Source organism: Camelus ferus, chromosome 1, assembly GCF_009834535.1.
Source record: "Camelus ferus isolate YT-003-E chromosome 1, BCGSAC_Cfer_1.0, whole genome shotgun sequence".
Classification (NCBI taxonomy): domain Eukaryota; kingdom Metazoa; phylum Chordata; class Mammalia; order Artiodactyla; family Camelidae; genus Camelus; species Camelus ferus.
The window spans coordinates 92,855,449-92,881,187 of NC_045696.1; the positions used below are offsets into that span (position 1 = coordinate 92,855,449).

At 38.9% G+C, this 25,739-nt stretch overlaps 1 protein-coding gene across 1 annotated transcript in view; it reads left to right on the forward strand.

Annotated features, from left to right (window-relative positions):
• Positions 1–25,739, forward strand: part of PLCH1 (phospholipase C eta 1) — a 198,116-nt gene that overhangs the window by 84,808 nt on the left and 87,569 nt on the right.

Below are 25,739 nucleotides of genomic sequence, written 5' to 3' on the forward strand. Positions count from 1 at the left end.
TGGTGACTTAAATCTCTAATCCTAATGATTTAATTACCTACTCATGAAGAGTTAGACTAACAGTCTAAGAGTTCATTGTGCTGTGGTGACAAAGAATGAATTTTCGTGTAATGTTCAGAGATCTTACATTAAATGTAACCCTTCAAAGAGAAATAGCCCATCTGTTTAACTTACCTCAGCAGGCAGTGTTACATATTAGCAACAGATACTTCCCTGGGACCATTGGCTGTCAAATTACCACAGAAAGCTTCTTGCTGAAGCTGGCTCCATTCAAACCCATTCTCAGCCAGGGTGGTGCTTATAAAGATGATTCCCAAACATGGGTCACTCTCTGCTTAAAGCCCTTCAGTGGCTCCCAGAGCCCTCAAAGGAAGCCTAGGCACCCTTTCTCTTTAATTCTTACTCTACCCTTCCTGCCCCATTTTATTATGCAGACATCTTGGATGTTGAGTCAGCTCAGGGAACCTCACTGGTGGCCAGGCTTCACAAGAGACTGGAGCTAGGAGCACAGGCTGCCCAGGATGCCCAGCTCTGATCTCCGTGACTCTCCCCACCATCTGCCTCATTCTCTTAATTTTTGCAGATCGCCTTTCTTTGCTTTGGCATGCTAGGACACGGCTATTCCACAACTTCTGGTTTAGATCCCTCCTGTAAGTCATCAGCAGAGATAGAAACTGGTTTCTCAGGCCCTCCTGCAAGTTCCTGGGAAACTGAATCTGATGGGCAAGAGTAAGTTGGGCTGAGCTCCGGGGATGGTCATGTGGATAGTATTGGCTGTGAAAGCAGGCTGCCATTTTGCAGGGTGGGAGTGTTCAAAGTGCTCCCAGGTGAAAACACAGGGAACTCTTTTAGATACTCCACTTCTGATTTCCTGCCCCCTCAGATGTCTTCAGATAGACTCAGGCTTTTGTGTTTGGTATTAAGGACTGTGATTGCTTTGTACCTAGTTTATTTATAGGGAGCTTAATGCCATCGAGAATTTTCCTTTTCAACTAGGTGGTATATCTGTGGTTTTTCAAATGTATTCATTTGCTTAATAAATATATACTAATTATCTAGATTATTTAAAGTGCTATAATATAGAGATGGAATATAATCATGTGTCATTTAAAGTCTAATTTATTATTTTTTTTGTGGAAACTAATAGTATATATTTAAGCTGCATTATGTCCAGGGCTATAATCCTTTATTAATACCTTCTCCCAGATCTTGTTCCAATATTTTGGCAGGCAAACTCTTTAATCATTTGCCTGTACAGAAGCCTCTGATTTATTCAGAAATTTTACTCATTCTAGTTACGTGTATGAGAAAAGACATGTTGGAAAAATAGAAAAATTTCTCCTTTTTTTTTTTTGCAGATTTTGCAGAAAATAGAAATTTTCCAACAGCAATGATGCAGGACATTGAGTTTGAGATTAACCAAATAACAAGAGTTAGGTTTTGTATAGTCTAGGATGCTGGAGGCTTTATGATTATGAACATGGCAATTTGCCAAATCATTTCTTTTTTTTTTTTAACATTTTTTATTGATTTATAATCAATTTACAATGTTGTGTCAAATTCCAGTGTTCAGCACAATTTTTCAGTTATTCATGGACATATACACACTCATTGTCACATTTTTTTCTCTGTGAGTTATCATAACATTTTGTGCATATTTCCTTGTGCTATACAGTGTAGTCTATTCTACAATTTTGAAATCCCAGTCTATCCCTTCCTACCCTCCACCCCCCTCAAATCATTTCTAGAGTTGGAGGTAGCTCAAAGTTCAAGACTTCACAAACATTCACACGCAAAGAGGAAAATCAGAAAAATCGTAGCCTAAAGGTCCAAAATGAAGTCACGGCTGGCTGCTTGGGGAAAAAAAAGATGAACTTTGATGGCAAAGGCAGCTGTTCTTCCTGTCCAAAGTATAGGTCACAGAGTTGAAGAGAAATGGGGTTTTGCCTTTCCTATCAGGCTTAAATTTAGCTCTCTGTCAGAACTGGTACTGGTGGGAGAACTTGGGCATGGTTGAAGATACAGCGTTGGATTTTTAAAGCTCACTATGGAAACTGCTGAAGGGGTAATATCATGGGAGCATTTCTTGGAGTGGTATGGATGTAAAGCAGGAAACCCTTACAAAGAGACCTGTCAGTGAGCCTATTCGTTAAATATTTGAAATTGCCTTCGTAGTTAGGGAACATACTTGGACTTGCACTCTTAAAATTGAATACCTTAAAAAACTCATTTGTGCCGTGATAACCAATGGGAAGTAAATGAGGAAAAGCAAGCATAACCCACTGATAAATGCGATCAGATGTGCTGAAGCTCAGAATGATCTTTCGTCTCAGGCTTCAATTTGAGAATCACTTTAGAATTCCTAACTGTTGAGCCTCTTGTTTCCTTCATGTCCTGGTTAGTGCTCTCAGGGATGTCAGAGAGCTTTTCATAAGAAGATGGTATGTTAATAATTTCATAATAACACCATGCAATAGCCCAGTCTGAATACATTTTGAGACAGAATGTTATCTCTGCAGTTGGAGAGTTGAAAGATTGCTTTAAATCTACTGAATAAACATACTCAGGTAGATGGAGAGGTTCTTTGGTTATGAAAATGTGCTATTGCTGTATACTCATTATGGCAAAGGTAACCTCTTAATCTTCAATATTTACTCCAGGTCCGTCCTGTCCTTTATGGAGAGGTGCAAGAATTAACTTTTTGAGATTTCTATCTGAGAAAATAAATGTGATTAAGATGTGGGACTGTTTACAAAACACACTTTCTGTAGCAGAAGAGCTAAAGTGCTAATTTAATGTAGGTGATTTTCTCATTTGAAGGAAAAAGTGATACGAACTTTGCATCCAGTCCTTATCGACAATGGCATTTTTGCTTATCCTAAGGACTTTTCTCATCTTGTGTTAGAACAGGACATAACATGTCTTCCCAGTATTGCTGGCCTGGTCAAATGCATATACAGCTTTCTGCTATTCCCATTTTACTTGATGTGTCTGGGGGCTGGCCAAGGTTAAAGGTCTAGCCTCTTCTGGAACTGACTAGCCAACCAGGTAATGGTCCCCTGACCTAGGGCTCATTAGTCCTAGCCATTTTTATTTTTTAACACAATTTTTACATTCAAGTACATTTTACAATGTTCAGACCACAAATTTAGCTCTCAAAGTTCTAGACCTTAATCAGGTTGGTGGAAACAGCTGGCTGAGATTTGTTATGACAATTAAAGGTAAAATTTTAGTTGTTTATTCTGTAACACTTAAACTAAAGTTAGAGAAATTGCATGGGGCATTCTCTGTTGAATGATTTTGTTTTTTCAATTTTCAGACCATCATGGGCTCTTAATTTTATAAATATGATAGTAATCAATTACTAAAAATAAAAACCAACACATAAAAAAGACCAGTTCCAAATTTTTATTAGATTTAACAGATATAAAATCAATTTGTCAAATGTTATAAAAGTATCTAAATTCTTCCAGTTTCTGCACTTAGCTCATTTTGGACCCAGCACAACCAGTTTGGGGACTAGCATGGGTCCTGGGTTTAGCCTTTGAGACATTAAGTCTAACTATTCAGTTGAAGTTGAAAAAGTTACATACATCCCACCTAGATGTGCCTGTTTAAGAAATTTCTAGGAATTATATCTTGATTTAAATTTGTTATATTAATATTGCCTAACACAACAACTTCCTTTTTTTTAACGGAAATTAATCCTATTCAAGGGAAGTGTGAACATATGCCCAGTCTGGGTGCATCTTGATCAAATTGGTTATTCCAGTTTCCTCTGAATAATTGGTCATAGGTAGGGACATGTGACACAATTCTGGCCAATTAGATGTGAGGAACATCAGGGTATTTCTGAGAAAGCTTCCTGTCTTATTAAAAATGATTCAGTGGAATAAGGGGACATGATACCTGGAGCTGCTATTACATACTTGGTAATCTATCAGTTTAGGAGGAAACTTGGAATTTATAATGAATTATTGAATTCTAAAGAAACTAACCATGTTACTACCTTTCAAACTTACTATGTGGGATTAAGAAAACTCCTCTGTATTGTTTAAGCAATTGGTAGTTGGTCTTTCTCTTACTTGCAGCCCAAAGCACCTAAACAGTATGTTAGGTAGGATTCGTTCAATGCAAGTATTTTAATAATGAGTTCAATTTTTAAGAAAAAGCAAAAATTGATTAGATGTTCAAAAATCAGTTTTCCAAGTAGTGCTCTACCCCTAGGACTGTTTTTTCCTCTGGTGGCAGCTTCTAGGCTTGCAGGCACAAAGCCTCAAACGACCAAATAGATCTCTGTAGGATTTACTCTGCAAACCAGACGTTTCTGCAGCAGCACATGTCATAAGAACAAGATGCACCGCAGCTGATGTTGTTGCTTTGGGATAAGATAGGGCATTTCTAATCTTCAGAGGGAATAGGTTAGAATCAAGTCTTAATCTTTTGTTCTGAGTGTTGAAGGAAAGTGTGCAGTGTACATGGTGCTCTGAGAGCAAGCTCAAGGATTTGGATTATCAAAGACTGCTGGAATCTTTGACTGAAGGGTTGCATTTTTCCCCCCCTGGACACTCTGCTCTCGGCCTTTAAAGTTTACTGAAATGCCCAGATGGAGAAAGATAAAAGCTGTACAGCTTGAGAAATACCTATGTTTAAAAAGAGCTATGACCAGGCATCTTGGAAGTTGGAGTGTTCAAAAAGTGGTAATAGAGCTGGAAGATTTTAATTTTTAAAATTATGAAATGAATGGCACTTCAAGAGTCTCTGACATTATTGTGCGGCAAGTACTGTTCTAAGCACTTTTCCTAATGCGTTTAATCCTCACAACAGGCCCACAAAACAGATACCATTATCATGCCCTTTTATAGTGAAGGCAGTGATTGCAGGGAACTTAAGTAACTTGCCCAAGGGCCACAGCCTCCACAGTCCTTGCTTTTACTATTGAACTACCCTCTCTCCATGCGGCATATTTCAACTGTACAGACAAGCACAGAAATGGTTTAAGACTCACTTGGATATGCAGTGCTCCACTCTGTCATTTAAAGAGACTCAATGTTTACAGACGTAGTTGGTCCTTGAGCGTCTCTCCCTGCTCCTCCCCTCCCCTCCCTTTCTGTGATCTTTCTTTTTCTCTGTCACGAAGTTTGATTCCGTTCTTGGTAGAGGGGCTGAGTCGGCTTGCTCATACCTTCTGGGCCCTGCTTACTCAATTAAGCAGCAGTTCTGAAAGTGATTGAAAGTAGTTTTCTCGAGACTCTTTTCTGGAGCCCAAAGCCCACCTCAGCTCTGCCTCCTGGGCAGAAAGCCCATACAGAGTGCCTTCTTTTAGCCTTCATTTAGTCCTCATTTTCCTGCCAGTGCCCAGTCACACCCCACTGCCCACTGTTGGTCCTGGTGACCTACTGCCCCACCGTTTCGGCCTCTCTCACCACCATGAGTCTTATGGGAAAGGAGGAAGGGTGCTGCCACTATTGACCTCGTGGTTTGGGGGGAAACAGGTTCATCTTTTTCAGTGCTACCCTGGACAGTGCGTATTTCCTGCTTGCCAGGCATCTGTAGGCGGCACAAGTGCGCGCTGTTTGCCTCTGCTTACAGCGCAGATACAGCATACTAGCACAACACGGTGCTGGGTTTCTGGGTGGGAGGGGAAGATGGCCAGCCTCTTTGACTTACTGTACATCCCTTTTCTGGCCATGAATGTCCTATTTTCTCTGAGCTGTTTGGCTTCCAAGGAATTAGGTTGATTGTTTCTGAAGGATTTGTGAAATTACTTTAAGAGTTAATTTGATAATGAAATGCAAATTTCCTACCGCCCTATGGTGATAAGCAGTAGAATGTTACAGGGCTGCTGAAGGCTTAGTTGTTAATATGGTTAGACAACTCAAAGGAATTTGGAGAGGTCACGGACTTCAGCCCATAACCCCTAAATGTATGTTTACCTTAAGTTAAAGAATGGTTTGAGTTAAGAACAGATCAGCATGGAGTTTCTGCCTTAATTTAGCCTTGATTTAGTCACCAACTATTTATAGACTGTTTGCTGACAGGTATGGGGGGATATAGCACTAATAATAACAGATAAAAATTCTTAACCTCATGAAACTTACATTGTAGTGGGAGAGACAGGCAATAAATAAAACAAGTAAGGGTTTTTTTTGCATTCTTTTTTATCAGAGTAAAGTCAGTTTACAATGTTATATCAATTTCTGGTGTACAGCATCATGTTTCAGTCATACGTATACATATATATATTTGTTTATATATTCCTTGTCATTGTAGGTTACTACAAGATATTGAATATAGTTCCCTGTGTTATACAGTATAAATTCGTTTATCTATTTTATAAATAGTAGTTAGTATCCGCAAATCTCGAACTCCCAATTTATCCCCTCCCACCCCCTTCCCCCTCTAGTAACCCTAAATTTGTTCTCTATGTCTGTGAGTCTCTGTTTTGTCAATAAGTTCATTTGTGTCTTTATTTTAGATTCCACATATAAGCAATACCATATGGTGTTTTTCTTTCTTGTCCTGGCTTACTTCACTTTGAATGATGATCTCCAGGCCCATCCATGTTGCTGGAAATGGCATTATTTAATTCATTTTTATTGCTGAATAGTATTCCATTGTATTTATATATACCACATCTTCTTTATCCAGTCATCTGTCAATGGACATTTAGGTTGCTTCCATGTCTTGGATATTGTAAATAGTGCTGCTATGAACATTGGAGTACATGTATCTTTTTCAAAGGTCCATAGTTTACATTAGTGTTCACTCTTGGTGGTATACATTCTGTGGGTTTGGACAAATGTATAATGACATGTATCCACCATTAGATTTGAATTAAGGTTTCCTCTGGATATATGCCCAGGAGTGGGATTACTGAATCATATACTAAGTCTATTTTTAGTTTTTTAAGGAACCTCCATACTGTCCTCGAGAGTGGCTGCACCAATTTACATTCTCATCAACAGTGTAGGAGGATTCTTTTTCCCAACATCCCCTCCAGCATTTATTATTTGTAGACTTTTTAATGATGGACATTCTGACTGGTGAGAGTTGATACCTCATTGTAGTTTTGATTTGCATTTCTCTAACAATCAGTGATGTTGAGTGTTTTTCATATGCCTATTGGCCATCTGGATGTCTTCTTTGGAGAGATGTCTATTTAGGTCTTCTGCCCATTTTTTGATTTTCTTTTTTAATATTAAGCTGTATGAGCTGTTTGTATATTTTGGAAATTAGTCCCTTGTTGGTAGCATAATTTGAAAATATTTTCTCCCATTCTGTCGGTTGTCTTTTCATTTTGTTGATGGTATCCTTAGCTGTGCAAAAGCCTTTAAGTTTAATTAGGTCCCATTTATTTCTTTTTGCTTTTGTTTCCATTACTCTAGGAGCTGGTTTGAAAAAAATATTGCTGCAATTTATGTCAAAGAGTGTTCTGCCTATTTTTAATTCTAGGAGTTTTATAGTATCCGGTCTTACATTTAGGTGTTTAATCCACTTTGAATTTATTTTTGTATATGTTAGAGAATTCTCTAATTTAATTATTTTACATGGAGCTGTCCAGTTTCCCCAGCACCACATATTGAAGAGACTACCTTTTCTCCACTGTGTATTCTTGCCTCCTTTATCATAGATTGATAATAAGTGCATGGGTTTATTTCTGGACTTTCTATCCTGTTTCATTGATCTATGTGTCTGCCTTTGTGCCAGTATCATATTGTTTTGATTACTGTTGCTTTGTAGTATAGTCTGAGGTTAGGGAGTGTGATTCCTCTAGCTCCTTTTTTCTTTCTCCAGCTTGTTTTAGCTATTTGGAGTCTTTTGTGTTTCCATACAGATTTTAACATTGTTTGTTCCAGCTCTGTGAAAAATGTCATTGGTAATTTGATAGGGATTGCACTGAATCTGTATATTGCCTTGGGTATTAAGGCCATTCTAACAATATTGATTCTTCCAGTTCAAGAACACGTATATCTTTCTGTCTGTTTGTGTTGTCTTCAATTTCTTTCATCAGTATCTTACAGTTTTTGGAGTACAGGTCCTTTGCCTCCTTAGGTGGGTTTATTCCTAGGCATTTTATTTTTTTTGATGTGATGGTAAATGATATTGTTTCCTTAATTTTTCTGAAATTTTGTTGTTATTGTATAGAAATGCAACCAATTTCTGTATATTAATTTTGTATCATGTAATTTTACCAAATTCATTGATGAGCTCTAGTAGTTTTCTGGTAATGTCTTTAGGATTTTCTATGTATAGAATGTCATCTGCAAACAGTGACAGTTTTACTTCTTTTCCAATTTGGATTCCTTTTATTTCTTTTTCTTCTCTGATTGCTTTGACTAGGACTTCCAAAATTATGTTGACTAAAAGTGGTGAGAGTGGGCATCTTTGCTATGTTCCTGATCTTAAAGAAATGCTTTCAGCTTTTCACTATTGAGTATGATGTTAGCTGTGGGTTTGTCATATATGGCCTTTATTATGTTGAGGTATGTTCCCTCTGTGCCCACTTTCTGGAGAGTTTTTATCATAAATGGATGTTGAATTTTATCAAAAGCTTTTTCTGCATCTATTGAGATGATCAGATGGTTTTTATTCTTCAGTCTGTTAATGTGGTGTGACACATTAATTAATTTGTGAATATTGAAAAATCCTTGCATCCCTGGGGTAGATCCCACTTGATCATGTTATGTGATCCTTTTAATGCATTGTTGGAGTCGATTTGCTAGTATTTTGTTGAGGATTTTTGCACTTATATTTATAAGTGATACTGGCCTGTAATTTTCTTTCTTTTTTTTTTTTTTTTGTGATACCAAAACCAGACAAAGGTAGTTTTGATTTTGATTTGCATTTCTCTGATAATTAGTGAGCATTTTTTCCTGTGCCTATTGGCCATTTGTATGTCTTCACTGGAGAAATGTAAAACAAGTAAGGTTATGACATTTAAAATACACAGCATCTTAGAGCATTTCCATTTTTGGACTATGATATATTTGGGAAGGTGGGCATCTGGATAGTAGGTAACATAAGAGGGAGCTGTAGTCCCCCTCCACCCTCAAGGGTGACCCTCTTCATGTTCCACTGCAGCTCCTGCCCCTTCTCCCCTCCAGCCTTGTCAATAATACTGACCGTTGGGTAAAGGGAGATAAGAGTTCTTGACACTCAATGGAGGGGAAACACTCAGTCATAAATAACGCTTTATGGTAGCTCCTTGTCATCATTGGCAGTGTTAGCAGTGGAAGTGAAAGTGACTTTTCTTTTCCAGGAAAGAATTTTGATGTGTTTCCAAGTGGGATGGGACAAGGAGGTCAGCCTAGGCATCTGGCCAGTTAGAAACGAGCTTTTTATTAAGACCACAAATTCAAATGGGGATTGGTCAGGGCATTCACATTTAGGGAAACATTCATAGTAATATCAGTCATGTGCAGAGTGTCCTTTAGTTTCCTAAGAAGATCCCCATAAATCAGATAAAAACTTGAAGAACATCTTCCTTTCCCTCCTTCCTTCCTCCCTTTTTCTGTCTCTCCTTCCCTGCCTTTCTCATTTTAAATAAACTGCACCAGGGAATTTTTTTTTCTTTTATAAGATCTTCCTTTAAGCAGAGTCCTTAGAAATCTCTTTTGATCAAGCATTTTAAAGTGCCTACATGGGCACGGCTTCATAGAGACATGGTTAAATTGACTTAGGCCTAGGCATTTCAGAATACAGATGAGAAAGGCAGGAAATTGTATTATGAGAACTACAGTTTGGACTGGGGAATATTTGGTCTCCAGCGATACACTGCTTTCCAGCTGATTTGTTTATGGATCTGATGATGGCTCTAGATGGTAACAGATACTTGATCCAGTTGCCCTGAGTAATTCCAAATTCTGGACGAGAGCACAGTAATTGATTTAAAGGAGAGGTGGCTTTTTTTTTGTTTTGAGAGAGATGTAGGGAATAGTGTGTGCTATGGTGAGTTGAAATGGGATACCTAATAACTCCATGTTAACTAGTTTTGTGGGGTTTCCACTTGCAGCTTTTTGGTAGCTGGAATATTTCTGTCACTAAGAAGAGCTCTTTTCAACACAGTAACCACCATTTGCTGATACGGCCCTCTCAAGCCACATCCACCATCTGACAGAGCTGATGGGCACTGTGAAATTACTGAAAGCTGCTTTAGATGAGTCAGGCCGGCTCAAGGAGCTTACATTTCAAGAGCAGAAGGATGGGTACATTGGTTGGAAATATGATTCCAGTTAAATGAACCCTGTTTATTTTTGTGTTCCTGAGTGGAGTACTTAAAAACAAAGAAGAGTCTTTCTGGCTATTTGTTCCTCTAGAACGGACGTGTTCAAATGGCCAATAGTGCTGATTGTTTCCTAAAAACTGACAGATGCTTTTGCATTATTCATCAAAAGTTTTTTTCTATCATTAGAATCACGCTGCTTTCACAGTGCTGCAAATGTTTTCTGAGATTTAAAGAAGATGGAGGCCTCATTGGTGCTTTTTTATCTTTTGGATCTGGATTGTGGGGATAAACTCTGATGTCTGAATTGCCTGGTTCTGCTAGAGGAAAAGAATTTCTGATGACAGCACTTAGTAGCAATTGGAATGCTGAGTCAGCTGCAAAAATTCAAAATAGCATACAGACTGGGAATAATTTTCCTGTGAATAGATCCTTAGGGAAGCAGCCTTATGGGGTGAGGGTCTGTAGGTTGTTGAATCCCATACTGAATGTTGTGACCCAGGGCAGGGTGAACAGGTGTCCTGGGAAGGCTTGTGCATCTCCTGGGTTTTGACGTATACTGTTGCCTCAGTGCTTTTTGTTTATTTGTTTTTTCCAACTGAAGTCCTAGCTTCTGGTGCATGCATTATGTTTAAACATAGTGTACCTTGAACTTGGCAGTGATGCTAGCACGACATTGGTGCTGATACAATCACTTAACATGCAAGAGTGTCGTCCCGTTTTTAAGCGGGATTTGTTGATTAGTTTGTTGATTGTTTTGTGGTTTGTTTGTTGGGCATTTACTGTGGGTCTAATGCTTTGCTTTTGTGACTTGATCAAAATAACCAGAATTGTTTTCTATCCTATGTTTTGCTGTGGCTCTAAGTCAGGCAAATGTCACTTAAATATGGATCAGTGAAATTTCTTTTCTTTTTTTTTTTTTTTTGGTGGGGGGAGGTAATTAAGTTTATATATTTATTCTTAGAGGAGGTACTGCGGAATTGAACCCAGAACCTCATGCATGCTAAGCATGTGCTCTACCACTGAGCTATATTCTCCCTGCCCTGGATCAGTGAAATTTTTAATAATAAATTTGGATCAAGCTTTAGGATTAGGATAAATGAGTTTAAAGAAAAAGGCAGATAGGTTTCCCTTCAAAATTAAAAATTTAAAGTAGCTTTTGTGGTAACTGGGAAAGAATATTTTAAATGCTAAAATTGTCCTCCATCACATGAAAGCATTTTAGTATTTTTAAAATTTTCAAATCTCTTTTTCAGCTTTTGTTGCATATGGTCAAGTAGCATATTAGGTAATTTTAAAAAAAGTTATTTTTTATTTTAAAAATGTTGCTTGTTAACTGCAGAAAATGGAAACCACACAAGAAAATGAAGAAGATTATGAATCATCTGGAACCCTGTAATCCAGAAACCACTGTAGTTGGCATCTTGGTATAAAGCCTTCTAGTCTTTTCTCCTTTTCCTACGATGCATGGTATACAAATGTAATGTTAGAACCTTACCTTTGTGTGACTCAGTACAGTGCAGGAGTCAGAAAAAAAGCAAATGTAGGTGGTGGATACCAGATGAGGGGCTGAATCACCACAAAAACTGAAAGGATCTATAAAAATGCTGCCTCATCTATAATACGGTGAAATCTCACAGACAGCTTATGAACTGCTTTAGGAAGTTTCCTTATATTGAACTTGGAGTTCTGGGAGAATAAAATATTTTGAATGAATGAATTCTCCTGCCAGCTAGGTGACTCTGCTGTACTCTGAAAGGTCTAATGAAACACTTTCAAATCATATTCTTCACTATTAGCAGACACAACAACACATTGATTGCCACTTAAGTTAATAGTTAGCATGTCTCACCATTTGTATTGACGCTTAGTCAAACCTTAGATTTAAATGCTAAAAAAAAAAAACCAGTGTTCCTATGATAAACAAATCAACCCCCAGGTTTTTTTTTTTTTTTCTCCATAAAATATTCTTTATTTTTCATGGCAACAGAAAAGAGTTGGGGATCTCTTTTAGGTCTGTTCACCGGGAACCACAAAATCATTGATGCAATGAACAAAAATGTATGGCATCACCACTGTGTGCCAGGCCCTGTTCTAGGCACAGGGAATCATGAGTGAATAAAACATTTCTGTTCTCTTAGAGCTTACATCTTCGTGAGCAGTGACAGAAAATAAGGAAGTAAATAGATGTTAGTAAGAGACAACCAGTAGGCCTCTCCAGATTGAGGCATCAGCACCTACTCCTCTGGGTTACTTAATCCTAACCTGAATTTCAAGGAGTCAGTCCTGGAAAGATGTGGAGGGAAAGCATTTGAGAGAGAGGCAGAGTGCCTGGAGGACTGTGTGGAGCCCAATGATTATAGGAAGGGGGAGTAAGGAGACAGGCTGAAGTGAGATCATGTAGGCTGTAGCGAAGAGTTTGGGATTAATAATCTTGGAGGCTGTTGGATCATTTTGAAAAGTCTACCTGACCTTTAAAAAGAAAAACTACGTTAGCTATGACATGGAGAATTTTATGTGGTTGGGGGAGCAGGGAGGTCAACTGGAATGCTGAGACATCCAGGAGAGAGATGATGGGGGGTTTGGATCATGGGGTTGTCATATTGATAGAAATGGTGGATTTGAGTTGTGCTTTAGATGAAGAGTCAGGCTTTGTGAAGGATGGAGAAGGGAAACAACGATGACGTCTTAGTTTGGGGCTTAAACAGTTAGGGGATGGAGGGGAGCCAGTTACTGAGACAGAGAGTCTGGGGCAGAGCAAGTCTAAGATTTACGTGATGTTTAAGACTCTTCGATGTCCCAGCACTGGCACCCGGCAGTTGTACATACAACTGAAGGCTGAAACTGAAGGAGGAGGGTGGTGCTGGAGATTGACATTTGGAGTCATCTGTGTGTGAACTGGAATGAATACCCCAGGATTAGGCCATGCTGCATAGGGTGGCGTAGAAACTCAAGTTCCTTCAACATTTGGAAGTGGTTTTATTGTCCTGAGGTAGACTTTTCAATGATCCAGAATCTGCTGACAGTGCCTTGAGATGCTGCTTTTTTCTGAGCTCTCATATCATTTAGGAAGAGGGAAAGAAACTAGTTTTGTTGAAGGTGTAATGTGCGCTGAGAATTGAACAAGACACCTTTGTTAAAATTGAAGTATAGTCAGTTTACAATGTTGTGTTAATTTCTGGTGTACAGCATGTTTCAGTCATATGTGTATCTACATATATTCCTTTTCATTCTTTTTCATTATAGGTTACTGCAAGATACTGAATATAGTTCCCTGTGCTATATAGTATAAACTTGTTTATCTGTTTTATATATAGTACTTAGTATCTGCAAATCTCTAACTCCCGTCCCCACCCCTTTTCCCCCTCTGGTAACCTTAAGTCTGTTTTCTATCTCTGAGTCTGTTTCTTTTTTGTAAATAAATTTATTTGTGCTTTTTTAAAAATATATATTCCACATATAAGTGATATTATATGGTATTTTTCTTTCTCTTTCTGACTTACTTCACTTGATGATCTCCAGGTCCATCCATGTTGCTGCAAATGGCATTATTTTATTTTTTATGGCTGAATAGTATTCCATTGTATAAACATACCAAAACCTCTGTATACAGTCATCTGCAAGACACTTTTTATACTTTATCCCACTGAATCTTTACCATGATGCTTGTGTTGAACATGTGAGGTGACTGGCCCAGAGTCAGCTGCCTGGTGACAGTGTGACTGAGAAATGAATCCAGGATTTGTATGCAGGTCTTTTGGCTTTCTTTTTGCTACATCATATTTGCAGATAGCAAAATTGCAAAGGAGTGGCAATATTTTCTTTTGCTTGCTCTGGCAAATTATGTGCAATTTTAAAGTAAATATGACACCTTCCATATGTTAAAAAAATTCTTTTTCAAAGCAGTACTTGCTCATGGCAAAGACAAGAAAATTCTTTAACAATACAGAAGGCTTTAAGGTGGAAATTGAAGAACTCTTGTCTCTTCCTCTTTAAATACCATTTCCTTTCCACAAATTTCAGAAAATTTCCAAGACTATATAACATATTTATATATATATATAAATATAAGAAATATATATATATATATATAAGAAAACTCGAGTAGAATCATGATGCTGTAAATACTGCTTTGTAACTTTTTATTCACTTAATGTGAATCTTGGACAGCTGTCCATTTTGGCAAATTTAGATGTATGGTATTATTTTTAATGACATCATACTATTTTTATGATTGACTCATAATTTATTTAATCAGGTCTCGTGGATGTTTAGATGATTTCTAGTTGGTTTTTAGACAATTACAAACAAGGTGGCAATGATCAGCCATGTTACCTCTCTCTATCTCTTGCTTTATTATTCCAATATCCGTACAGGATAAATCCCTGGTACTGTGATTGCAGGGTCAAAATGCACGTTTATTTTAAATTTAGACAAACATTGCTAAATTGATGCAAGTAATGTTACCTAAGTTATGACCTTATTATCAGCCTTGGAACTTCATCCACAATTGCTTTTTTTTTATATTAAAATTTGTGCTTTTCAAAGTATTTCACTTTTGACTTTAAACTTTTAACCATGAGGAAGGTTAAGCATTTTCCTCTATTTATTGGTCATTTCTTCTGTGAATTGTCTCCTCTTATCCTTTTGCTTATTGACTTTCAGGAACCCTTTATGGATATTAATCCTTTTTCTGTTATGTCTCTTTGCAAATGTTTTCTCTTAGTCTTTGCTTATTTTGAATTGTATTTTTGGCTTATGTAGATATTTTTAGATGCAGTTAAACTGATCATCCTTTTCCATTAGGGCTTTTGTCCTTTGCCTGTATCATAGAAAGTGTAAAAGCCCTGCTCTGGGAGAGCTTCTATGAGGACCGACATAGTTACATGATATTGCTTATGTGCTTGAAATTGTATAGACTGCAGTCTGAAATGGGTCCTGCATTCCACTGACCTACTGATGTCACATATGACTCTCCTAGCACCCTATGCTTCTGACATTAAGATGGCTGTCAGGTGTCAACTCTCCTGCCAACCTCTTACTTTCTTCCTGGACTACAGCTGTTTTTTCCTCCTTTGGTTCTTTCTTACTCTCTTCTTCACCATCAAGGTTTGCTTCCAGTTGCTCCTTCTTGTCCCTGCCACCCTTGTGTTTATATTTCCTACTCTCTCTTGACCCACCCCCAATACCCTCCCTGCCCTCCCTGACATTTTTTTCTGTCCCTTGTCAATTGCTGTATGCCTCCCAGGATCCACCCCACCAATCAGGATGATTGTAGACACTTTTCAGCCCTGTTTACTCTTGCTTGGAAGTCACCCTCACACTGCTGCAGAAGTGTGTAAATGTTTGTGTTCTCATACGTGTGTGTGTGAAGGCGTGTCATTATTTCTGAATGCAGAGACTCAAGAAATCTTGTTACCAGATAGTTTTGGTTTTAATGCTGGCCTTTTTTCTGGGATTGACTATTTAGAAACTTTATAAGCACATCTGCTCTGATTACACATGCGAATTTTGCTTAAAAGGAGTTTTAAGTTTTTTTCATCGTTCTCCCATTTTTAGGTCTTTCTACTTTAGAAAAATGATTTTAAGATCTATAGTGCAGTGATTTGGGATAGCGACTCTAATCAGAGTGCCACAAATAGGCTGTGGTGAATGCTCAGCTACTTAGTGATGTTTATGTGGCATTTAAAAAAAAAAAAGAGGAGAGCTTTTGGTATTAGGACTAGGATTTGGATGGGGACAAATAATTTTTGAAAAATAAACCTGAGGGGGTTCTCCAGGCATTTTCCTCACCACAGGGAATATCTATTTTTACATATTTTTTTAGCATGGATTCCTGCCCACCCCCTCAAAACACCTGCCACAGAAACGAGGTGTTTGCTTTAAATGCCTTACAACTTGATTGCCAGCTGGCTGTGCTTCAACTCAGCAGGTGGTCTGAAACCTTGAGCCCCTGGGAGACCAATGGCCTGAAGACAACAAAGGCTTGGGGGCGGGGCAGTGCTTTGTTTTCTAGAAAATGTGATCCCTTCCTCCGTTGTCTGTTATTTGACTCTTAGACAGAAAGCCTTGCAGGCACACAGAAGCAGAACTTCTGTGTACAAAAGTAGGACAGTTTGCCTGAAATCAGTTAAACTTTCTTGACTTTTTTTTGCCAAAAACAGCAAAAAATCAACTCTGTTAACCAATAGTTGGTGAGGGAAATAGGGGCTTGAGTGTAAGAATTGGGAACTGTTGGGTGTATATGAAATTTTTGGATTACAAAATACATTTTCTCTTTTAAATTTCAATTAAAATCCATGCAAGAGGTAGGTGGAAAGTGTGTACAGTGACTTTGAGAAATGAATGAGACGATAACAACTTCAGTAAATACTTGTACTATGTTAGTGTGTGGAGCCCACTGTGTGAGTTTCCTGTTGAGGTATCTTGCTTTTCAAAGAGATGACTCTGGATGGGGTATGGGTGAGAGCAGGTAAAATGCTGACTGGTCATGGGCTCAAAACTAAGAAAGCACCTCTGTCCTACTTAGCAGCTATGCACCAGTTAGAACAGATCTGAAATTGTGAGGTACTGACCATCCCCCAAGGGGACAAGAGGTGATAGAGAAATAACTGATAATGATTACTTGAAAGCCGGAATTTCGTATCTCTTAACCCTCGCTTAAACTGGGACATTTCCTATTTTATCAGTAGGGGATGAGACCTTGTGCTGACATCCTGACATACAGCCGAGCTAGTTTCACCAAAATGACTCTGAATTTAAGCCCAGCGCTGAACTGGGAAACTGGCTCCCACTGACCACATGCTAAACAGGCAAGGTGGGCAGTAGTGGTGCCTGGAGCTGTGGTTTCCAAACTTAAATGGGCCTCAGAATTACCTGGGAGAGGTTTTAAAATGCAGATTCTCAAGCAACAAGTGATACAGGAAAATGAATGCGGGACAAGAGGAGTCCCTGGGACGTGCCCTGCCAAGTGTGGGTCCTTGGCTTTGTGCATGAAGGAATTCAAAGGTGAGCCACAGCGAGTAAAGATAGATTTATTCAGAGAGATACATACTCCATAGACGGAGTGCTGGCTGTCTCAGAAGAGACAGGCCATGAGGTGTGGGGGTTGGGTGCTTAGTTCAAAGTAAAAGTTAGATACATACGCCAGTCGTACACGAAGTGTAAGCCATCTCGGAAGGTGCGGGAGTGAGAGGCCACGAGACATGGGGGTGGGTGTTTCATTTAAAGTAAAAGTGGATACACACTCCATAGAGAGGCCGTGGGCCCTCTCTCACTCAGAAGGGAGAGTGGCCTTTCGGTGTGGGGGTGGTTAGTTTTTATGGGCTTGATAACTTTAGATGCTAACAAGTGGGAGGATTATTCCAGCTACTTTGGGGAAAGGGCTGGGATTCCTAGGAAATGGACCACTACCCACTTTTTGACCGTTTATGGTCAGCCTCAGAACCGTCATGGTGCCTATGGGTGTGTCATTTCCCATGGTAACATAATGCAATGAGCATATAATGCAGTTCAAGGTCTACTAGAAGTCAGATCTCCTGCCATCTTGGGCCTCAAGGCCTACCAGGAGTTGAATCTTCTGCCATCTTGGTGTTAATTGCTGTGACATTGCTATAATGGCTGTGTCCTGCCCCTTTCCTTCTTGTCTCACAAGGATTTCCCAGACATGGTCTGGGGGTCTGTATCTTAAAGCCAACCCTGGAGACTGGTTGCTGCCTTAGGAGAAGTTGGATTTGTTCAAGGACCTCACTGGGCTTTGATCTCCTAACAGCCGTGTATATGTCTATCTTGAGCGTTAGCTCAAGTCAGACAAGAAGCTAGCATTCTGAAATTAATGTGTGGTCTAGTAAACTTCTTATTCTTTTTAACATGCTCCCAGTAGACATGCTTTTGTGCTTTGACATGACAGTTCTCGTAGAACTAAGAGAAAATATGTTACTGGCTTTAGGGAAGGTTAAACCTCACTAAGTCCCTTTGCCCAGCATCACCCAGGAAACAACCAAGAAGGTTAGGAGTAAGCAATAAATGAAACTGGCTTTCTAGTTACTGAAAACAAATACTGAGGTCTAGTTTTTAAGGTGGTAAACAGAGTATAATTCCTTTAGAGTACTCACAGCTACTGTTTACATGTGCTAAGTGGGGATTAAAAATGTACACAGACCTGGAACAAGAACCATTTAAAAAAGGCACCAAGCGCTCTCATCACGGTCTTCGGGGGTCAGGCTCAGACTTTGTCTCCTCTGGAGTTCAGCTGATCCATGCCACATCCCCCAGCCCCATTCCTTTTTGTCCTTAATTTTTTCCATTGCATCCCCTATTTTATTGTTATTTTTACATACTACATACTAGTCTTGTATTCATGTGAAGTAGTATCACTGTGATATATAAAGTTTCTAAAAGCTAGACCTGGTGTATTACAGACTTTAAGTATTTGGTTGAAGGGGTCTAAGGAATCAGCAAACCGATTAGTTATTTTTATAGATCAGAAAACTGGAGTCAGAGGTGTTGGAAAGGTTTATCAGTGATGGGCCAGTTAGTGGCCTGGGCAGGACTTGAAGGCAGACTTTCCATGTGGTGAGATGGAAGGAGAGCTGCCCGAGGGCACAGGGCACCTGATTTAAACCTGGTTCTGGTGCTGCCTAGCTTTATGACCTCAGACAGGTTCTTCATTTCTCTGACTCTACAGTGAGAGGCAGTTAGTTATCTCCACTTACTTCACAGAGATCTTAAGAGGAATAAGTCACCTAATGTTATGTCAGCAGTCTTCAGTCTGGGTGCACAGTAGACTCTGGGAAGTTTAAACAAACCAACGAATAAAATAGATGCTCCGTCCAGCTCCACCCTGAGAGATGCTGATTTAATTGACATGTGGTGGGGATCTGTGATCAACACTTTAAAGAAGGTCCCCAAGTGATTTTAATGTGTAGCCAGGGTGGAGAACTACAAATACAATCGTATCTGTTGTAGCTTGGGAATTTTGCTCCCACATAGCCAGTTTGTCATATCACTAAGTAAATGACAGAGCAGGACCTGTAGTCCTTTATATATATATGTATCTCATAATAAACCATACTGTGGAATGGTGACGACATCGTCATTTCTGATCTTACGTTGACATAGAAAACGCTTTACGTGGTAGATGGGACCAAATTTAGAATTTTAAAAATTAATTCACATCCCCCTTCCTCATGGGATAACATCAAGTAAAACCAACAAAACTGTATTGTTATGAATTCTTGTTTGTATTTCATTTGTTTCTCAGGGCCAATCAATATGGGACAGAAACTACTGTTGAATATAAAATGGGTCTTAATAAAAAGGAAAGTATTATGTGAAAGGCTTTATAAAATAGAAAAAAGGTTCTGACATTTAAAAAGTTACTGATTAATTCATTTCACCCTTTCTTTGACCTAAATCCTCCCATACGTATTAATAACCTTGCAGACTATGTGCAGGTAGAGTTGGCAAACAAGTTCCAAAATGTTACTGCTAACCAATTAGTTTCTAAAAGCCTTTCAGATAATCTCATCTTCTCCCAGGAGTGATTTAGGCAATGAAAAAAAAAAAAATCAATGAACTCTGCATTGTTTGCTCTTCAGTGGGAAGAATCATGACTTAATGAGCGTGGCGCTCTCTACGCTGTTTGAAAGCACACTTAGTCATAAGCTATTATTTGACTTTGAGGCCTTATTACTGGCAAAGAAGAGTGTTTCAAGTTGACGCCATTCCTTGTGAGAGCAGTTATATTTTATATAACGGTCACTTGGAGAATTCGTGTCTGTTGTAAGATATCCAGATGTTAATCAGGTTTTTTGTTTTTCTTTCAAGTTATTCTAATAGGCTTCTGGATGAATGAGGCTCTCAGCGTATGGAAAGATAAAATAATACTTGTGAAAGCCACATCAGCTGTTTATAGACTCACAGAACTTAGAGGAAAAGGCATTTCTGGGTTGAGGGAAGTGAAATAATCAGCGATACACTGTGACCTTCTGAATTTTACACAGCTGGTTAGCGACCGAACCCAAACCAGAACTCTTTCTGCTAGCCCTCCTTCTGCCCCTGAGCCTGGACCCATTATCATCCAGCCCATCACCAAGAGGTCTCAGTGCTCACCATGTACCAGGTCCCGAAATACGTTTTTGGTCTGTGCTGAGAATTTAGCATACCCTTTACTTCTGTTCTGATGCTTCGGGGCAATCTCCCTCTCCTTCCTTTGACAGAGACATTACCTGCATTATTTGGCACCCTTTTCAGATAGAAATGAAATTGTTTTCAGAAACTAATCCCTTTTAGTTACACAGATTTACTCTGATCTGTGGAAGCTGGCAAGACATCAATTCACATTTTTCATGTACCTTTCTGCTGAAAAGATTCTCTTGCAGAAGATTTGGACTTTTTTTTTTTTTTTTTTTTTTTTTTTTTTTGCTCGCTAATGCAGTTTGTTGATCAGTGTCCCAGAATAGGTGCATTGACAAAAGAGTGCAAGTGATATTTTTGTATGACCTCAACACAAGCATGGCTGTGACCCTGTGTGTGAGAAACCATTTCAAAGTGACCTTTAAAGTAGAGAATGAGCAGGGCACCAAGTGTGGTTATTACTGGTGGAGGTGATTTTGCTTCTTGGCCTTTAAAAGAACAGAGCTAAGAAACGTACGTAGGTATCTATATCCACAAACATACAAATCCATACACAAGTAGCTTGGTGTGTGCGTGTGTATGTTTTTGTTCACTTTTTGTGTTTATTTCCCCTCCTCTCATTCTCATTGGTTGAATTTTAATTTTGAACATACAGGATACTAAGAGAGGTGTCACTGCCTTTCTTATCTTTTTACTCAGTTCTCTCTCACGCTTAGAGGTAACCAGCTTTATTGTTTTCTGGGTTATCCTTCTTGTGTTTCTGTTTGTATTGATAAGCAGCTATTTATATATTTAAAAAAAGACCCATCCTTTGTTATGTAAAAAGTAGCATACTGTATATGTATACATGCTTGCTTACACTTTGCCTCCTTCACTTACTCCTGGAAACTCCGCATCAGTTCACAGAGACCCTCTTATCCTTTATAGTTGTGTAGTACTCCATTGTGTGCATGTGTATGTTATTTATTCAGCCCATCTCTCATTCTGCATCATTTTCACCCTAAGCAGCGGTAGAAGAGTTTAATGTGATGTCAGGGGAATAGCGGAAAGAGAAGACAGAATAAATGAACACAGTCACCACGGGAACCTCAGAAACATTATGCTGAGTGACAGAGGCCACATAATGCATGATTTTCATTTATTTGAAATATTCAGAAAAGGCCTACGTGCAGACACGGGAAAGTAGGTCAGGGGTCGTCTAGGGCTGTGGCTGAAAGTGGGAAGTGCCTGCCGATGGGCGTGATGGAAACAGTCTCAGTTTAGATCCTCACACAGCTCTAAATATACCAGAGTCATGAAGCTGTACCTTTAAAACAGCTGAATTTTCATGTATGTAAGCTATATTTCAAAGCTGCTAAAACAGATCACCATCAGGTGGCATGTATGGCATTCCTAACAGGATGTGGTTATCTCTCATTCAACCTTGGCTTGAAGAAGTAAACCCTCTTGGATGCCATCTAGCCTGAGTAGGAATGTTGGGAACCCACCCCCTTCCCCCAAATGGTACTTTCTATCACAGTACTTCAACTCAGAAGTGTATTTTTAAACAGCATTTTCTGCTTGAGGAACTTAGTGAGCTGATAACCCCCGAGGAACTTTACTCATTTTAAACTGACTGTGGCAGAAACGATTGATTTAATCCTTTTAAAGAGTTGAATTCTAAAGGACGTCATAGAGTGCTTTGTGGTGCCTTTCATTTTACAGATGAGACTCTGTTAAGAGTTTTAAAACTCTAATTATGTAATAATGTTGGAAATGTAATTCCCTACTCATCTGTTCTGCTCTTTAAATATTTATGCTATCCTGTTAGGCAGCAATTAAAATAATTATTAAGATGGTGTAGAGACATGGAAAACTGTTTATAATACAAATGAAAAAAAGCAGAGTGCCAAATGGCTGAAATATCAGGATTGCAACCAGTACGTCAAATTTGTGTTCATATTGAGATCTGGGGCATAATGGACAAGAACAGTGTGTGTGTTATATAATGGGCGAATGCCTGTTTCTTTCTTATTTTTTTTTTTTTTAATTTTTATTGAAGTGTAGTTGATTTACAATGTTAGTTTCAAGTGTACAGCAAAATGATTCAGTTACACATAAACATAGATACATATTTTTTCTTTTCAGATTCTTTTCCATTATGTCATTATAAGAAATTGAATATAGTTCCCTGTGCTGTACAGTAGGTTCTTTCCCTTAACATTCTTAAACATTGCTGCACTCTATCCAAATAAACTTTTGTAAAAATATTAAGGATACCAGAGGGAGAATATGGGATCAGAGAGATTGTTGGTATCTGCCTGAATTTGTAGCCTGTATTACAGACTAGCCGCAGACACCTTCCAGTACTCGGAATGTGTGATGAGGTTACTTCATCTGACGCCTCCGGAACGCTTCCCTTGTTCACCTGCCACTGGAGTCTTGCCTTTGTTCCCTTGTTTCTCATCTGATTTTATGGAATCTACTGATCCAGCATGGCTGGAGAATGACTTTTATAGAGAGTGGTAATTACTGTTATCTATCTCAGCTGAAGACAGAACATGGAGAAATTATGCTGACCCTGAAGTAACTTAGATGACACTGGAAGAATATTTCGTCTTGGACATGGGTGATTATTACTCAGAGGGATGAGTTATGAGGAATGGCTGGGGGGCTCCGTCTCTGGTTAGCTGTACAGCTCTAGTGGACTGACTACTCCCAGGTTTGAGGAAGGGAGAAGTCTCAAGACTTTCCTGGACTTGATTTTTCAATTTGACTTTAACCAAATGGTGTTTCTGTGTGATAGGGAACATCATGGAGAAAGCATAAGGCAGCTACGTAAATAATTTAAGTAGCACGTTGTTTCAGATGCCAGCCCTGCCAAGGACGTTTTGACTATGTATACTTGCTTGCTGCAGTGGATGATGCTGGCGTCTTAGCCCGTGGCTGAGTTGGTGGGATAAATGTGAAGCTAGTGAACATTTAATATATTATTCAGGCGCACTCCGTTTCTGAGGGCTTGGATCCCACTTTCTAAAATGGTTGCATTTCTTTGGATGATGCTTGTCAAGTGGTAGGTGGTATTTAGTAGCTCACGTAACAGATTAAACTTTTATATCTTTGTGCTTTTCCTGTTAAAATGTTGATGTTGTAGTCATAGCGATTCCATTTCAGGAAAAAGAAATGGGGCTGGGAAAAACAGAGGGAAGGGAGGTGCAGTGTGAACAAAGAAGAGGGCACTGTGTCGGATGTAGACAGTCCTTGTAAGAGGTCTGCAGTCCTTGCTCTAGATCTTTGATGGTGCAGTTAATTCAGTTTTCCTCCCTGATGTAAACAATTCATTTTATTCTCTCTTCCCAAACATCTTTCTGAATTATATCTTTTATCCCACCCCCTCCATTGCTCAGAAGTATCTTGTAAATCTCATTGCATTGCTGTTGGATTAAAATCTTATCATCTGGCATTCCCAACCCCCCACACCTAGTCTTATCCAGCCCCCAAAATCATGTATCCTGTTAATTCCCTTTTAGGTACCAAGGACAGAGGGTCATCTTTACCTATCCTCTGATCATAGCCCTGCTCTTTCCTGTCCCCAAATCTCCACTGACCTGTTTTATTACCATTGGGTTATTACACTTCTCTCCATTGGAGCACATCATATTCTCTTTTACCAGGTACTCCCACATGTATTTTTGTCTTGGCATTTTTTTTTAATTTCAATAATAAAACTATACTAATAGCTACTGTTTTTAGTACTTTACATGAATTAACTCATTCAGCCCTTAACATTTCAAGGGGTAAATGATATTATTCCTATTTTATAGATGAAGAAACAGGCACCGAGAGATTAAATACTGTGCCCAAGGTCATAGAGCTAGTATATGGCGGATCTGGAATTCTGTCCCAGGATGTCTGGATCCAAATTCTGTGTTCTTGACCACAGCTCTAAACTGCCATTAATAAAATATCTCTTTAGAGATTTCATTCTCTTAAAATTTAACCTCTTTAAATCCAAGACAGAGTCTCCTTGTTGTCTGCTTTGCCTCATTACATAACCCTGGAGTAGGGGTTGCTCTGTAAATATCTGTTTCCTGATGAGACCTAATGTCAGTGGCCACAGAAGCTCTAATAGACTTTTCTGGGAGTCTGGCTTGCTTGGTTTGACTTGATGACTTTATCCTGATGCACTGACTCTCTTCTGTTCTTCTACTTCTAATTACTGGTGTGGAATGGGCAGGGTAGCTGTCAAGAATTCACATCTGTGGCTCTCATTACCTAAATGAATGGGGCTCAGTGGTGGGTAAGTTTTACTAATGTGCATAAAGCCAAATCTCAAATTTTGTCCTGTGCTTCAAAGTAAGCATTTTAAGTTTGTGTGTTTGTTTTCTTAAGTAGTATTTTTATTACTTGCATGTCTGACATGTCAGGTAAAGTGAATAAGAGCAACCTATACTTCTCCTTTCTGGCAGTGTCAAATCCTAAAACCATCCTTAATTTTATGTGGTCCTTCCCTTCATTCCTTGGGGGAAGAAAAGGCTCTTCATGGAAGAAGAGTGAAAATTGGTTGTATTGATGTTAACTTGAGTAATCTGTGCTCACAGTGTTAAGCTTTGGGATCAAATTCTCTCCTAGTAAAAACAAGTTAGCCAAAAAAGCTGAAGTCTAACACTGTTGAGGTTTATTTACTGCAGTTCTTTGACCTAACAGCATACTACTTGATAAGGTAGGTACACAGAGCCGGTTGTTTCTGGTGCTCTAATGGTTACATTTATGCCTGAATATTAGTCAGTGAAACAGAAGCTGTTTCTGTGTGATGCGATGAAAAGAAGGATATTTGGAAGAGTATTCTGTAACTTGCAGAACCCAGGGAAAAATGGAATAATTTGCTAGCCTCAGGAAGAGCAACTGTGACAACTGTAACATCTCGGGGCAGCCAGTCAACAGCAGCCCTTAAGTCTTGGCCTTTGAAATGTTCGGTTCTGTTTTCATTCAGTGTTCTACTCAGGATGCGTGTTTCTTAGAAGGGAGTCAGATTTGCTCTAAGTTTAAGTCAGGTGCCCATTTCTTGACTGAGGTGACAGGCCACCAAACGCACATGAAATGGGAAAGAAGTATTTCCAAAGGAAAAGTGGGTGCTATTAACAAAGAAAGAGAAACAGGCAACACCGGCAGATGCCCACTTCCATCAAGGTTCATCTCAAAGCAGAGAATTTAAATGAGAGCATTTACACGGGTAATAAGTGATTGGATTTTACCTGAGTTCAGTCAATTTATTTCCCTAGGTAGAACATTCTAGCAGCTAAATTCATTAATAAACACTTTATGTTCAATTGTGAGAGCTTGATTTTTTTCTGATCACATTTTAAAAGATTTGTTTAGCTATTTTCAAGCATACCTA